This window comes from Quercus lobata, chromosome 12 (assembly GCF_001633185.2).
Source record: "Quercus lobata isolate SW786 chromosome 12, ValleyOak3.0 Primary Assembly, whole genome shotgun sequence".
Classification (NCBI taxonomy): domain Eukaryota; kingdom Viridiplantae; phylum Streptophyta; class Magnoliopsida; order Fagales; family Fagaceae; genus Quercus; species Quercus lobata.
Genome location: NC_044915.1, coordinates 18,477,407 through 18,495,050, shown reverse-complemented (window position 1 = coordinate 18,495,050; position 17,644 = coordinate 18,477,407). Strand labels below are relative to the sequence as shown.

General features: G+C 31.7%; 2 pseudogenes; one reads left to right on the top strand and one right to left on the bottom strand.

The window, feature by feature from the left end:
- Window positions 1-860: 860 nt before the first annotated feature.
- Window positions 861-1,923, bottom strand: LOC115969913 (annotated as a pseudogene).
- A 10,491-nt stretch (window positions 1,924-12,414) lies between these two features.
- LOC115970334 lies at window positions 12,415-17,377 on the top strand (annotated as a pseudogene).
- The last annotated feature ends 267 nt before the right edge of the window (window positions 17,378-17,644 follow it).

Genomic DNA, 17,644 nt, shown 5'->3' with positions numbered 1-17,644 from the left:
TACAAACTATTTTAAATTTTAACAGTGCTTTTTTTGAAGAGATTTTAACAATGCTTCTGAGTTCAAGCCAACACATGAGGAGATTGAAATAAGGAGAACTTAGGGTTTGGGTTTTATTTAGGAAGAGGGGCAAAAAAAAAGTAAATAACAAAATTGTATAATATATTTTCAAATAAATATTAAATATATTTTTTAAAATTTAAATATATATTAAATATAGGTGGGTCGAGACAGATTAGATGGATTTGTGAATTTTATAACCCAAACCTAACCCGACCCAAAAAAAATTTCACAACCCACCAACTCCTAAAAACTGACTCAATCCAGCAAGTTGAGTTAGATCGAGTCGGTTTTGGCAAGTTGGCTGCACACCCTTAGTTAACGGTCAGTGGAGAGAGAGGGGGTGAAGAGAGAGAAATTACTCTTATGAGAGACTTTTCATGGGGCATGCTTTTTTTACGGTGATATGTTGAGTATGTAACATTTCATAATACTTTTTTTGTTTTATTAGGCTTATTTTATGTGACTTACGCATTTTTGGTTTTATTAGGCTTGTTTAATTTACGTGACTTAAGCTTTTTTTACCGTATTAAACATTAGAAAATATGCAAAACATTTCTAGAAAATCATTTTCAACCAAAACAAACTGACGATATGCACCTATAGATAATAACACTAGGGAAAATGAATAACAACAAAAATGCCGAACTAAGCAAGGATTAGAATACGTCTAAAATAAGAAAAGAAAAGACAAAGAATACATTAAAGAGAAGAACCACAGAAAGCTTCAGAGGAAACACAGCTCAACCAGCTCAACCAGCTCACTAAGACCTTTTAGTGAGCATACAAAACTCGGACAATTAGAAATTATCTTCCTCAGTGGGAATAGGGACATGAGATCTGATGATGAAGAAATTCTCATAGATAAAACCAGCACGAGCACCACCAGTGAGTGGCCCAACCCAGTATACCCAGTGATCTGTCCAGTCCCAGCTTACCAAAGCTGGCCCAAATGACCTTGCTGGGTTCATTGAAGCCCCTGAGAAAACTCCACCAGCTAAGATGTTGGCCCCAACTATAAACCCAGTTAGGGTTGGGCCTAAGCCATCAAGAGCCCCCTTCTTGGGTCAACGATTGTAGCATAAACAGTGAACAACAGAGAGAATGTTAGAATAATCTCCCATATCACACCTTGCAAATAGTCCACCCCACTGCCAAGTGAATGAATTGGAGTAGTCTGCAAAAAAAAAAAAAAAAAGTTGTTAATGTTATTGTAAGGTTTTATAAATTTATAAACTATTTATGAGAATGTGTCCAAACTATAATTTAACGTGTGCTTTGACTCACCAATCCACCAGTAATGTAGTGAAGAATATAACAAGCAGCTGAAGATGCTAATAATTGATCAATCCAATAGAGAGCAGACCCGAAGACGGTGATGTGTCCACCGGCGAGGAGGCTAATTGTGACGGCTGGGTTGAGATGACCACCAGATATGTGGCCAGCAGATATCATCACGGCCACAGCAAGTGCATGTGCAATAGCAACAGCAAATATAGCCACCAGTGAATCTGCGTCTAGCTTATCTGTTCATCAAAAGGCACACAAATATATATGTTATATATTATAAATGTGCTTTAGGTATAATTAAAATAGTTTCAACGAAAATGAATTTTATTAAGATGAGAAAGCTATGAACCTTAAAATAGTCGCACTTATTTTAACAAAAATATTAAGATGAGAGTGGTGCATATATACCATATAGCATGCAAGATAAAGGTGCATTTTAAGAATACCTGCGGCCATGGCTGTCCCGACTCCAGCAAAGACAAAAAGGAAGGTTGTAATGAACTCCACAACGAGGGCTTTGATGCAGTCAAGCTGCGTGGCCTCACGGATGCTTCCCCAGGCAATTTTCACCATGATCTCTTGGTGATCAAATACCTTTAGGCTCTTGAACTTGCTAGGAACTTAGGCTTTGCTTTGTTTGTACACTTACAAACAATGCTATTGCTAGCTATATATAAGCACCAAGTATATATGGAGTATTTACTAGTAGTACTGGGCATATATATAGAAGAGAGGGAATTTCCACTTGTAGTATAAGTTTGAAAAGGTTGATGAAAGAGAGGGTATGCAGATTTTGGTGCAGTCAGCAAGCGGGACATAAGGAAATTTAAGTGAATCTCACTGTCATTGCTGGGAGTATAGATCATGAGCTGGCTTTTTTTTTTTTTATTTTTTTTTTTTTTTTTTTTTTTAATTCCTACCAAAACTTTGTAACTCAACTGATTTATTATGTCGTTTTTAATAAATACATCTCAATTACATCTCCAATCGAATTATCCAACTTATCCAAAATATACATACATATATATATATATATTTATATATATAGAAGAAATTCTTTCCCACTTCATTGGCCTCTCCTTTTGATTGGACCATGCATGTCAGCATCACATAGTTAGCTGGACCCACTGGATGTTGTTTAGACTTTACCTCCCTAGGGATGATGATCAGCTCCACTTCCGTTAGATGATCCGTATATGGCAGTGTAAATTGCAATAAAACTGCTTTATTAATCATCCTCGTTTTCTTAGTAATTTAAAAGCTCTTATATATCTAAATGAAAAGGGGCCTAACATCCACTTAGTTTTTAATCTAGCCAATGTTTTATCCCTATATCACGTCCTGGAGGAGCAAAACATGAATTCAAAATCAAATGGGACAAATGATTTGTACTCATTAAAACACTTCCATATCATAATCTTGGTCACATCGAAGTAGGACATGACGTTTTGGTATGTATTTGGGGCCAAGGAACATTGCCTCGTAATAATTTCTTTTTTCTTTTTTCCTTATCTCAAATGATTATAACTATCAAACTGGAAAAAATGAAGCTTGAGTGACTTCACCGGCCTACCCTCAATCTAAAATGGTTGAGAAATGTTCAATGGGGAATACCTCCTTACCTTATAGTTTTGACTTTATTTGATATGAACGTTTGATCAAGAGCGTGTTGATTAATTTATTTAAGTACGTACAGACGTTGAATTTTTATACATGTTTCCTAGCTTTCCATCAAAGTGAAAAAAAGTTATCTTTTTGTTTTTCTCATTGTAATATATAATATATATTTTTGAACTATTCTAATATAATGTTGATGATGTTATTAATAGTGGAAAAAAGTTATCTTTTTTGTTTTTTTCATTGTAGTATAATGTATTTTTTTAAACCTATTTCTAATATAATAATGTTGATGATGTTATTTATAGGTAAAAATATTGAGAATGTTTTATATCATGGTAATGCTTTTGAGCCATAATCTAAGTACATCTAACACTTTTTTTGTCTTTATTTGACTGGTCTATGTTTCGTTTAACCTATTCATAAATGCAATGTTTGTGGATCATAATAACTAATCAAAATACCCTTTAAGTTCAAAAGAGAAATCAAGAGCATTGTAACTTAATTGACACTTTATTATTACAAAATGTTTGGAATCTAAGGAAAAAAGGGGTTCAAGTTGAGCAAAAAAAATAAAAAAAAAGTTCAAAGAAAAAAAATGTTAATTGTCCTACATTACTAAATAAATTAAATAGTTTATTCACTTCTTCTACAAGAGGAGTCCCCCCACCTCTCATATACCTCTCATAGATGGAGTGTAACTAACCCTATATACTTTCTTTATAATTTATATATTTGTTTTTACTAGGATCTTTTTTCAAAAATTTCAAAATTATTATAAATTTCCATTTTCTTGAGACCAAATTCACTCGTTCATTCAATAATAAAAAGAAAAAAGATAGACAATAGAACATGGCACGTCTCTAATTATGGATCTACTTTTTGACCATGAGTGCTTTCGATTTAAATATGGATCGTTCACTAATAACACAGCAAAATTAGGATACTTCGGACTTGTCGAATTATTTTATGGTTAGTAAAATGGCCACTTGCTGTTTAAGATTAGACTGTCTAGATAGTTTTTGTTTCATTGCCCATAAAATAATGGCCGCATGTACAAGGATGTCTAATGGGCTATACCGTTATAGAATACATATTAAAAATTTTCCTTCTTGCGGATCAAATTACCTCAATTACTAAAATATTTTGTAAATGAATAAGAGATTTGAATACATATCAAATTACTTCAAGAAGTACATTATATTAATTAATTTATTACCTACACACCGAATTTGTACTTCATAGTTTTTTTTTTTTGAGAAGAAAATAATTATGTACTTAATTGGTAGTCAATCAGATACTTTCGTTTCTTCATGAATTATTGGCTCTCAATTTTATTATTCACAATTTCACTTCATTACAAAGGACGTCCACAATTAAAAGAGTCCATAAACTATTTTCCCTTTAGGCCTTTCCAAGCTTAGCTTCAAGTTTCAACATTGTCAAGTTAATGTCATGATTAAATAAGAAAAGTATCCACTTATGTCACATAAGAAATTGACGAGGGAGGAAAATGAAGGAAGAGGTCCAAACACTACAAAAAAATCGTCCTGTCCCAGCGTTTTTACCAACCGCCATAATAGATAAGCCTATACCAGCGCTTTTTGCTGACGCTTTACAAAGCATTGTAATAGGAGGCCTATAGCGGCGTTTTTCAAAAACGCTGGTATAGGAAGCCCAAAAGCGCTAGGATAGGGTTACTAATTTTCCTTATGGGGAAAGACCTATTTCGGCGCTTTTAAAAGCCCTAGTATAGGGTCAACCTATTCCAGAGCTTACAAAAATGCTAAGACAAGTCTTTCTCCATAAGGGAATGGCTGGACTTGTCCCAGCGCTTTTGAAAGCGCTAGGACAGGTCCCGATGGGGAAAGACCAATCTTAGCGCTTACAAAAACGTTGTGGCAGGTCTTCACCCATAAGGGAATGGAGGGACCTGTCCCAACGCTTTTGAAAGCGCTGGGACAGGTTCCTCCATTCCCTTATGGGGAAAGACCTATCCCAGTGCTTACAAAAACGCTGGGACAGGTCTTTCCCCATAAGGAAATGGAGGGACCTGTGGTCCACCTATTCCAGCGCTTCAAAAAGCGCTGGGATAGGTCACCAATAGTGTATTTTTGGTTATTTAATTATATGGGTCTTAATAGATAAACCCACTAAAACCCATCTAAAATTTAAATTTTATTCATTCAAGACCTATGCCAACGCTTTTGAAAGCGCTAGCATAGGTAGTACCTATTCTAGCGCTTTCAAAAGCGTTGGTATAGGTTATATTCACATTTTCATAAAAGCTGTCTCGACACAAGTAAAAACGCCGGAACAGGGTCTGAAAAGTGCTGGTACAAGTCCCGGCAACCCTATTCCGACATTCAAACCGTGGCGGTTTGAAGCGCTGGGAAAAAAAACGTCGGGATAGGAATTTTGACCTTGTCCCAGCGCTTTTTGGGGCTATCCCAGCGGTTTTCAAAACGCTGGGATAGCCCCTTTTTTTTGTAGTGAAATGCTAGGCATAAATAGTTCTTGAAGTAGTTTTTAGGGGCTACAGGCACTTATTGTAGCGATTTATGAAGTGCTGGTGTTGAAATACCGTAATAGGATTTCTTATACCAGCAGTTTCAAAGAGTGCTGTTACAGACTCTTTTATTATGGTGGTTTTTAAAAGCACCGGGAAAAAAATATTGCAATAAGACGATTTTTTTGTAATGTAAGTATTTAATCTTAGCCCAATGGTGTTGTCTCTTTTTCCTTTCTGGTTCAAAGTTGTTTAAATACAATGAATCCCCCGTCCTTATGTAGTCTCCCATTCCCATTTCATAAGTATACCACGTAATAAAGTAAATTTGTTGCATGCATGCAACAATTTTTTTTCTTATTTCCATAAATATTACAGGGAAAAGAATAATCTGTTACGTCTCACCATAATGGCATAATATAAGTAATTCATGTAAGAAGTGTTAACTAAAGATTATTATTTTTTTTTAAAGGAAAAAGTGTTAACTAAAGATGTACGTGTGTCATTGAAATATTATAAGATACTCCTAAAGTTCAGTCTATAATATTTTCTCATCTCATATGAATGATGAATCCAATTGTAATTTAATTAGTGAAACTTATTATTATGTGTGTGGGAAAAAAAAACCATATCATTGTATTTATGAAGTACCAAATATTTAGTTCTCAATAGAGGATATTTAAATTTGTTTGAACTATAATTGTGTACAGCAGTAATACCTTATATTACTTGAATATAGCCTAAAGAACTTATCGTTTGTATTTTGGCTTTACAACCTATTAGTTAAAGTGTAACGTTTTAGATTTAATAAATTTTTAGTTAGTTTAATTGGTTAATTTTTTTTGTTATTGAATAAAAAACATAGGATCGTATCTTGTTTAGACTAAAAATGAAACAAATCATTATTTCAATAATAAAAAATAATATTATGGTGTGAGGACATAATAAATTCGAATTCTATCCTATTTATTATAGAACAGAATCAAAATTTCAAGAGCGTGCATCATTATTCATTAAAAAACAACGCAAAAAAGAGGTGGCATGAGTCTTTTCAGTGATAAAGAAATCCACGAAGTGATTAGTTACTAACCATGAACAAGGTTAACAACATCACTATATATATATATATACTAATAAATAAAGGGCATATTGTGTGTCTTTCACAGCTAGCGTTTCTTTGTAATTTATAGAAAAGGAAATATCATGCACCTTCCCCTAATTACTTCCACCATTATAAAAGCTGATCAGTGGCTGGTTTCTTTACTTTTAATCGGTAGAGCTGGTTTGCTTCGATTAGAGAAGTTGTCATATTCCAATGAGTATGTTCTATATGGGTGGTGTTGTCTTCTTCAACTTTTTCTGTCTTTTTCCATATTAATGTTATCTTGACATTCAAATAGTGGGATTCAATTATAGATCGGTTGAAAGTAAACGTTTTTAAGTTTTTAACAACTTCAAGGGCAAAGGGACTAATTTGGACTTGGTGAAAGATGGATTGATCCAAGCTTGGGAAACCATTTTCTAAAATAGTATTAATTATTTAGTAATTTTAAAGATATATATATATCATAGTCACTACCACCTTGTGCCAAGCCACAAACCCACCTTCACCAATGCCATCCTAATTCCTACCACAATAATAGCATATAATATATATGAATCCAATCACCCTACACATGCCACACATTGCTCATCATCCTTGTTGCTAGCTATTGTCAAACACAAATACAAAACCGTAAAGTTTTATTTAGTTGCAACTCTTTGGCATTCATCCGAAATATTTAATAAGAGAGCATTATTGTTCTCTCTGAAAATTTACAATTCATGAGGTTAATTATTCATCATTTTGATAAAACTTACACTACTGCTGATCGTTGAGTCTACATCATCATTGTGGCATTTTCCAAATAAATTTTCCACAGAATTTTCGTACACGATGAGGTATTAATTAGTCCATCGTGGTTTTATTCTCAAAGCCATACTACTATTAAGCATCGTAGAGCGTCCAGAAAATACTCATTAATATATCAAATGAATAGGTCTAGATTTGTTCTTGCTTCAATAAAGAATGGAAGAACTGCAACAAACAAGTTTACATTTTTTTTTTTTTTTTTGTCCTTGTATCCACTGATGAGCAGAGGTGGTTCCATTCGGCATAGAATATCCGAGAGGATCAGTGGAACCCATATTTCATTATTCATTTTTTTTTTCAACTGGCTACAGAAAATTGCTGTGGCCTGTGGCTCACCATTTTGTTTTATCAATCGATGACTCCACCCTTTTTGGTCCCCTAACAATAATAAACGATCATAACGAATTGTCAAAAAGTATTGTCTTTTCTAAGATTTACTTAACTTAACTAATAAAGTTTTTTTATATTGAATAAAAAAATTGGAGTTTGAATTATGTATATATTAAAAACTGATTAATGTTTTAACCTAATAATAAAGAACAAAAATACTATAAATTGAATAATCATAAAATAGATGCTATAAACAAAAATACTATAAATTGAATAATCATAAAATAGATGCTATAGGGTAAAACTTTACAGTATGTGAAAAAAAAAAAAAAAAAAAAAAAAAACTATTTCGTATGTCAAGTGGTCTGCCAACTACCATGGCCTTGGTATAGATACTCTTAAAATAATTAGTCATGATAGTATGGATACTTTTTCCACAGAAACACCTCCTCCGTTGCGCACTGTTAGGCGTTAGCTTCACATTGCGTATACTCACGTTGACATTCAATGTATACTGTTCCTTGTGCCAAAACCATAAGTTCACATGCGTGATCCGGCACATGGTGAGCTCATTAATTATGAAAACTTTTTATTTCATTTTCTTCTTTTATACATGCCAAATTGCGTTGACAATTTTTTTAATCAAAAAAAAAAAAAAATTTGTGTACGACACTACGACTACGACGTAATAACGATCTGTATTATTTAACTCCCAGCTAAGATTTTTTATATTATCTTTTTTTGGATGTGATTTTTTATTTTTTTAAATATCAAATGAAGTAATTAAGGCCAACATTAAATACAACTGAAATCCAGGGTCTCCTATACAACCCAATAATGATAGTAAAAATAATATGACAAAATTTAGGTACAATCATAGTTGTCAGTATCATATGATACGCGATACGTATCATACGATACGTATCGTATTGTGTGTAAAAAGTTTCGTATCGTATCAGTGTATCATAAGTGCTCATGAATCGTACGATACCGTGTGCGTATCGTATGAATCGTATCATATTGTATTGTATCGTAAAATCATATGTATCGTTTGATACATAGACAGATGCTTTAAAATGAGTTTTTTTGTTAAAATTTATACTTTTATTTGAATCTAACAAGTTGTTAGACTTGTTTTTAACACAAAATTATAAGTTTACTTAATTTAGTCTACTAAAATAACATATTCATATGTTTTTTCCCCTCTCTCCTACAATTGGACTACACAATACACACTTATCTTTCACTTTAATATTTAAAAATTTATATAATTTTTTTTATCATTATTGTTATAAGTCCAAGAAACTAGAATGCCTAAAAATAAAAATTAAATAAAAAGAACAAGAAGAGATAGTAAATGTTAATAACGAATGATGATGAAGAAAATTTTAATGAAGAAATAAATTTACAAAATTATAAACATGATAATAGCGTTGACTTAGATGTGGTTGATTATGCAATTTGATGAATATGAAGAAAATAAATTATTATTTTTGGGTCATTTGTAATATATTATCACTTTTGAATTTAAGTAATTTGAATGTGTATGTTATGAACACATGCTAGTTTAATTTATTTAGTTAGATTGTTAAATATTATTACATAAGTGATAAATAAATTAGTCATTAGTTGAATATATTCAAAATTTATAATGAATATACCCTTTATATATGTATATTTATAATTTTTTTTACAAATTTTATTAGGTGTTTGTGTATCTTACGATACACAATACGATACGATACATGATATGAAAAAATTAAAAATCGATTCACGATACAATTTACGTTTTGACAACTATGGGTACAATAGCTTAAGTGTTGTTTCTCACTTAAGATTGAGCCATGTTGCTACTTAGCTAAAAAATACACTTCAATCCCATGAAGAAAAATTTACATGGCAAAATCTTAAGAGGAAAACTTAAAAAACAACACATTAGTACTACACCTAAGTCTTGGCCAAAAGAATATATATGCTCTCAAGAAGTTTTTGTGGTTTGAACTATTTTTCATGTAAACAAAACCAAAGTTTGTTGGTTTGGGAAATCAATACATGCAATTAGAAAACCATATAGTCTTTTTATTTTTTTATTTTTTTTATTTTTTTATAATTTAATTTGTCAATTTGAAATATCTCTTCTATTTGTAAATCTTCTTTAAAAGTTTAATTTAAAAAATAAATAAAATTTAACATTTTCACTTAAATTATTTGTTATATTTTGTTTATATCTAATAATTTTTTTTTTCCAATTGTTCCTTTATGAGATTCAATTAATTTTTCTAGTATTTTTTTGTGCGTTTTTCATTTTGATAAATTCATATTTTTAAGTTGGTATTTATAATTAAAAAATTAGAAATAAAATAAACACCAGCCTAAATTTATAAGATGATGAGGATAAAATAAATTTTAAGGTGCATAAAAATAGAAACTGATTTATCAAACACACTATTTGAGTTTTACAAGACTATAATTACCCCATATCCTCAATCTGGGTTGGCGTTTTCTGCGTTGCGTTTCAGTTTCTACATTTTCTCCCTTTTTTTTTTTTTTTTTCACGTGTTTTCCCCCCTCACAAGAGGTTACTGTTCATGTACTGTACATGAACAGTAGCCGCAACATTTGACCAGTTTTACGTGAATAGTGCATCCGTGCACTGTTCACGGATCCACAAATTTCATTTTTTATCAATTTTTTCATTAAAAATGGGTACCATGGTACTATTTACACATTTAAAAATTATTTTACTATAATGTTTTCAGTTTTCAGTTTCAACAAAATAAGTTCTATCCAAATACACCCTTATTTTGCTTAAATGTGACTAGTGAGAATAAGTTTGGTGGTAAAAAATGATAAGAAAAAGTGGGTTTGATGGTGACTGGTTCTGAAGTGATACTTCTAGATGGACGGAAAAAGCAAAAAAAAAAAGTTTCTTCCATTATTAGCTACATGGATTACATTTCCATTAAAAGAAAAATTAATGAATATGGGATATAATTTATTAAGGTCACTATAAAAGTATGATATAAATTATGAGGCTTTGTTCTACTTGGAGGCCTTAGATAATTGCCTAATGGCCTATAAGTGGAGCAAGCCTCATAATTTTGGTATAATGCCCTGTAAGTATAAACAAAAAATTAAACAATAAATAAGATATCTGTAAAAAGATTAAATTAGGTACATAAATAATTTTAAATATACTTATCAAATAAAAATAGTTATACATACTCAAGGTGGAGTGGGGCTGGTAGAACTTGTTCTAGCTAGCACCGTTCCTTCTTCAAGGTTGGAAAAACTCTCACGGGACTGAGCTAGGCAAGGCAGGTCAAGCGGGTTGAGAAATTTTTATCAGTCCTAGTTATTTAGACACTTTTGTCTACTATATATATAGATATTATTTTATTCCAAGTCATACTATATTATTTTATTTAAAAATTTTGCTATTAATGACATCATATATATAATTAGAAATTCATGGTTTGAATTGATTTTTTTTTGAAAGTGTTGGGTTTAATTTGAAAAAAAATTCATAATTATGGGATTTAAATAAAATCAATGAAGTAGTATTAAGATTATATTTTAAACTAACAGAAAGATCCCAAAACTATCTTCATATAATTATATAGAGAAAATTTCCCTCCAATTTAATTTGTAAGAATCTCTTTTAACCTATTATGTAACGACTTATAAAATTATCCTTGTGTATTACTTAAACAAGTCATATAACTCATTAAATAAATCATGTTACTAAAAGTAAACACAAATAATTTTACTTGTCTCTACATAATGAATTTAAGGCATTTTTGTTTGAAAGAGAACTTTTTTTCCAAATTTATTTTAGCATAGAAGAATGCTTTACTAAGCTTTTGCTTTTAGTTTTTGTTTTTTAATGAGTTTAAAGTTATCCTATTCAAGGTAATAAAGTAATATATACTAATATATCCAAAAAAAAACAAAAAAAAAAAGTAATATGTACTAAGGAGGCTTTTTGTTTTCTCTCATGGCGACTAGGGCCTAGGGGGGCTAAGCCCAAATGGTCAAGGAAGGTTTGCGAGGAAAAGTTGCACAGGAGGCCAGGAAGGAGAATGGAATTTGGGCTCTGTATTGAAAAATTATCATCATGGTCCATGGTATACGTCCAGTGATCAAATCATTTTTTTGATGAAATCAGTGATCAAATCCTGAGAAGCTACAATTTGGGCAAAATATTGTTATATAGAAAATATAGTAGCCAAATGCATGCTGTGAAAGTAATCATGGCCGCATTGTACATGCCAAAATGAACATCTGGTGAAAGTAAATGGAATCAAGCTCTTCCCCTCTTCATAATTGTTTTGTTAATTATATCTGTCTATCACGGGCTATATATATCACATTCACGGGCTTAATAATCAATTGTACGACTCAATAATCAAACAAAGAGTAAAAAAATCCATTGTTATTAATTCGTTACTTGTTTAGGCTTGTTCAATGGAAATTAAAATTACATGGCCTGCGTACCTAGCAGAGATCTGCTAATTCATGCAGTCAGTTGTCATTATCACATGTTGATATAGGACAATTAACAAGTAGTAAGACAACTTTAAATTTGGTTATGTTTTCGGCTTGTTTATTCTTTTGTCCACCTTAATCATTCTACTTTATATATAAACAACAAGATTAATTCTGTGGTTCTAATCAAAACCAAAGTGAGGTAGATATGGGTGAGAAGGGACCAGGTTTTCTTGTGATACTGTGTCTTTGCCTTCCACTCTTTGTTCATTCTCAGTGCAATAGAAAACCAGTTGTGTTCAACTTTGGCGACTCAAATTCCGACACTGGCGGTTTCTCTATTGGACTTGGACTCAACTTTGGACCACCAAATGGTCGTACATTCTTCTATCAGCCATCAGGCCGATTATGCGATGGCCGCTTGATAATTGATTTTCTTTGTAAGTTCAACATATTCTGTTATTCATTCCTTTACAATCCTTGTTTTTCCTCCTTCAGTATGAGTCTAGAACTAGTGACAAAGTCCTGCTTCACAGAAAGAAAGGGGAAAAAAAAAAATCGTTTAGGGAAAAAGATCCTCTTCAATATAACAAATTTACATTCTTTAAAATTTTAAATGAAGTGTTGCTATATATATATATAAATATATATATATATATATATATATATCAAGAGGAGAGATGATTTTATAGGTACTTTTAAGTGAAAATTATTGTGAGCAAGGATGGAGTTAGGACTCCGAGTTAGGGGGGCTGAAGTATAAAAAGAAATTATTATGAAACTCCAATTTTTTTTATTGAATATTATGAAACTCCAATAAGTATTAATAAATCAAGGCAGTCAATTTGACTAAAGAAACAAAATATATTTGGACCAGTTGATACCAGTATGCCGTTTTGGAATTACCGCTACTTTAATATATATGTTTTCTGCACATTATATAATATCAATATATTAACCTAATTTTGAGAAACACACACACATACACAAGGGAGAGGGAAAGAGATTCTAACACATTGCTTAAGAGAATGTATTGTGTGTAGTATAACTTGTCCCACTATCCCTTAAAAGTTACCATAACTTTTAAGTGGAGTTGTGGTGTGCCTTTGTGTTAGAACTCCTTTCCCTCTCCCTTATGTGTGTGTTTGTTTCTAAAAAAAAAAATATTAACCTAATATATGGTAATATTGTAGGTTCCTCGGATGAACGAATCTTTGGGCTAAGGGCTTTTTTTTGCCTTACAGCCTTTTACACCGCATCCTTTGGAGTCCCACATCGAAGAAAAACCCCCCCACTTGCTGCCTTATAAGTTGTGAAGCCAAGGGAGTAGTGTACCATTAGTCTCCAGATCGAAGACTAATGGTACACTACTCCCTTGGCTTCACAACTTATAAGGCAGCAAGTGGGGGGGTTTTCCTTCGTGTGGGACTCCAAAGGATGCCTTGTAAAAGGTTACAAGGCAAAAAAAAGCCCTTGGCCCGAAGATCCGTCCATCTGAAGAACCTACAAATATAAAAATATATTATACTTGAACTAGAGTTATATTATCTTTAAGTAATTATGGGCCAATTTACTTTAGTTTTCCCACCCACTGACCCACCTACAAGCTAGGTTTTTTGTTTTTGTTTTCATCTGATTTATTCTCCTCCACCCATTCCTTATCTTCTAGACCTTTCTTTTACTTTTTTCTCTACCTTTACCATATCCACACAATTAATCATTTTTATTTCTCCCCCCTCCTTCTTCAGCTTGTTTTTGCCTTTCTTTTCAGTTAAGTGTCTCTCACTCTCTCTCAATAAGGGCTTTTATTTTATTTTTTCCTTTGGGAATTTGATGGAAGGATCGAAACTTTAAATTTATAGATTAGTTTTTTTTTTAAAAAAATTTTAAAGGGTTGGGCTTTTTTTTTATTTTGGTAAAATTGGTAGATTGGGCTTAATTATTTTTGTAACTTTGCTATTAGTGATTTTGTTATTGGGCTTATATTTTTGGAGCTTTCTATTTTTAAGGGAGCCTAAGTGTAATTTTATTGAACAAAAATGCTAAATTAGTACCTATATATATGCTATTTAAAAAAAAAAATTTTGCCCCCCCCCCCCCCCAAGCCAAAGCATGGCTCCGTTCCTGATCATGAGAATAAGTAATTATTTTGGGATGGACTTGAGACTTACACCTACAACTCTTGTTTACTTTTCTTGCTTTTAAATTTAATTAGGAACAAAAAAGCTCCTAACTTGGGGCAAGCAAGTGTGAACGTACTCTAATCAAATAGAGAAATGTTATATTCACAAGATTTTCACAACAAATCATAAGTGGCCTGTTATTACAGATTGTTATTGGTGGAAAAAAAAAATTTAGTAGTAGGTTTAAATTAGAACCAATAACAACTTACCATCTATAATTTGTTGTGAAAATGTTGTGGACGTAGCACTTCTCATTCAAATAAGAACAAGTTGCCCAATTGAGAAGTCCCTCATATGTTGAACCTTGTCACAGAAAGATTGATAAATATCTGAAAAGACAATGTTGTTAGTCATCCCATGTTTTATGTTGTTTTTATAGGGAAAACTGTTATTATTATGAGACTCATATGGCCATACATGAAGATGTCTAACATGTTTTTTTTCACGGTTATCTTTAATTTTGGGTTTATTATCTTCCTTCCATGAAGAAATCTCTCTCTCTCTCTCTCTCTATATATATATATATATATATAAAAGCGGAGACCTCATGCTGTAGTGCATGATTAGGTTTTGCCAAGTGGCACTCTACTTATGCATTTAGCCTTTTCTTTACCTCTTTCATTAATTTTATTTTACTGTTACCCAAAAGTTTAATTGCCTAAACTTACACCACACATTTCTTTATTTTTCATGTCTTTTAGTATACTCACTGTTTTAGTATTTAAAAAAAAAAAAAAAAAAAAAAAAAAAAAAAGAGAGTAAGGACTAATAGTAATAAGGTTCTACCAAGTGGCGCATTCTATGTAAAGAGAATTGAAATATTCTCAAGATAAGAATAAATTAATTATTGACTTTTTGGTTCAATTTTTCAAGACTTTTCCAATTAAAAAATAAATATTCTTTGTATCATTTGGTTCAATGTTTCAAGACTTTTTATCTCTCACACATACACACAAACTTCTTTGCATTTTAATTCACAATTTTCACCTTTTGCACTTCTACCCTTTTATATATACCTAACCATAGCCCTTTAAGCCATCCTATGTCAAATATACACAGACCAAAAACAATTTCATTTACCTTCAATCTTTCGATGACACCTGCTTAGCTCTAACATTGTTGTTTCATCTAATCTTAATCCGTATGAGTTGCCTACAACCAAGGAAAGGGGGGCTTGCATTTTATATTGAGTGATAACATACGACAAGTACTATTTTGATGTTAAGGTTGGACGTTGTGGATTTGTGGTTTTTGTAAATGATGTAATTAGTCGTGGGTGTTTAGTATGTGTATTTGCTTTTAGAATTAAGAAGAAAGAGAAAGACATATCTATATCAACTTTTATTCTATAATATTCCTCCAATATTTTTTTTTTAATTTTAATTTTAATTTTATATATATATATATATATTTCATTTCTCATCATTGCAATTGAATATTTATAATGGATATGTGTGTAAAATTTATAATTGTTATTTTTTATAATGAACTCATTACAAATAAAGTTCTATAGCAATTATGTTATAGTCTTTATACAACATTCTCCAAAACCATCTTATATAAAATATTACAATATTATTTGTGCATCGCACAGGTAACTTACTAGTTATAAATAAAGACCAAGTTAGACTTGACCCAATACTCCTTGAAGGTTTTATACCTACTTTTATTTTAATTTTTAATTTTGTTTATAGGTAGATAGTGGGAAAGGGTGGAAGTTGCGTTTGAACACAAACATGAGAAATCACAAAAGATGCCATTACCATTAGACTATAACTATTTAGTGTAATGATTTGGACATAATAAAATGTCGATAACAAAACAATTAATTCTCTTGTTTACTCTACAGTTGCTAATTTTGATTGCATCACAGGTGAAAATTTGCATGCTGGTTATTTAATTCCGTACCTGGAATCCTTGGGGCCAAATTTCACAAATGGAGCAAATTTTGCAATAAGTGGTTCATCTACTCTACCTAGGTATAAACCTTTCAGTTTGAGCGTCCAAGTTCTCCAGCTCCTTCAATTCCGAGCTCGTTCCCTTGAGCTAATATCAAAAGGTTCATTCACAACTTACTTTGATTAATTTCACACTTAAACTTAATATTAATTTCCTTACTCGTTGATGTAGGTTACAAAGATTTGGTTACAGATGAGGAATTCAACAATGCACTTTATACAATTGACATTGGACAAAATGATCTAGCTGGTTCTTTCACCTATCTTTCATACACTCCAGTAAATCCCATCTATGATAACCGAAATAAAAAATGCTATCTGGGTGAGTCTTAACTTTTCAATTTTCATTACCAGATCACATTGTTTCAATAGTTTTAAAAAATTATATTATATCTCAATACTCTTGATGGGTTTGATTTCTCTTCAATCCAAATATAGACTATATACAAGCATGGAGGGCAGAATTTTTGGGTACACAATACCAGGCCACTAGGTTGTTTGCCTCAAAAACTTGCTACAATTACCAAAAACGCAAGCGATTTTGATCAGTATGGTTGTCTTCAGCCTCTTAATAATGCAGCAAAAGAATTTAACGAACAATTGCGCACTCTATGTGAAGAGCTGAGGTCTGAAATGAAAAATGTCACCATTGTGTACGCGGACATGTACAGCATCAAGTACGATCTCATTGCACATGCTACTAATTATGGTACGTACTCTCTCAGATTCTACTTTATTTTCTAACTTCTAAACATTAACTTTCCACGTTCTCAAATGGATTATGGTTCCTTTTGAAGGTTTTGAGAATCCTTTAATGGCATGTTGTGGCTATGGAGGACCGCCATACAACTACAATCCCAATACTACATGTGGCCAAACAGGATTTAACGTGTGCAATGAAGGAGCAAAATACATAAGCTGGGATGGAGTGCACTATACAGAAGCTGCCAATTCAATTTTCGCCTCCAAAATACTTTCTACTTATTACTCTACGCCTCAAACTAGTTTTAATTACTTTTGTACTTCCTAAACAATCACTGACTGGTAATGTAATAACAATTACGTACCCGATAATATGACAATTATTGAAAGACATGATTTATAGTATGTAATTCCTTGATGCTGTGAAATATATGACATGACTTTTAGTAAGAGATAAGAATATCACAATTTCATTTGACAATTTATATAATATCTAAGTTTCTCAAAAAAAAAAAAAAAAATTTTTATATAATATCTAAAAGTTGAAACATAACATTTATTGTTGCAAATTGTAACGCCTTTTTTTTTTTTTTTT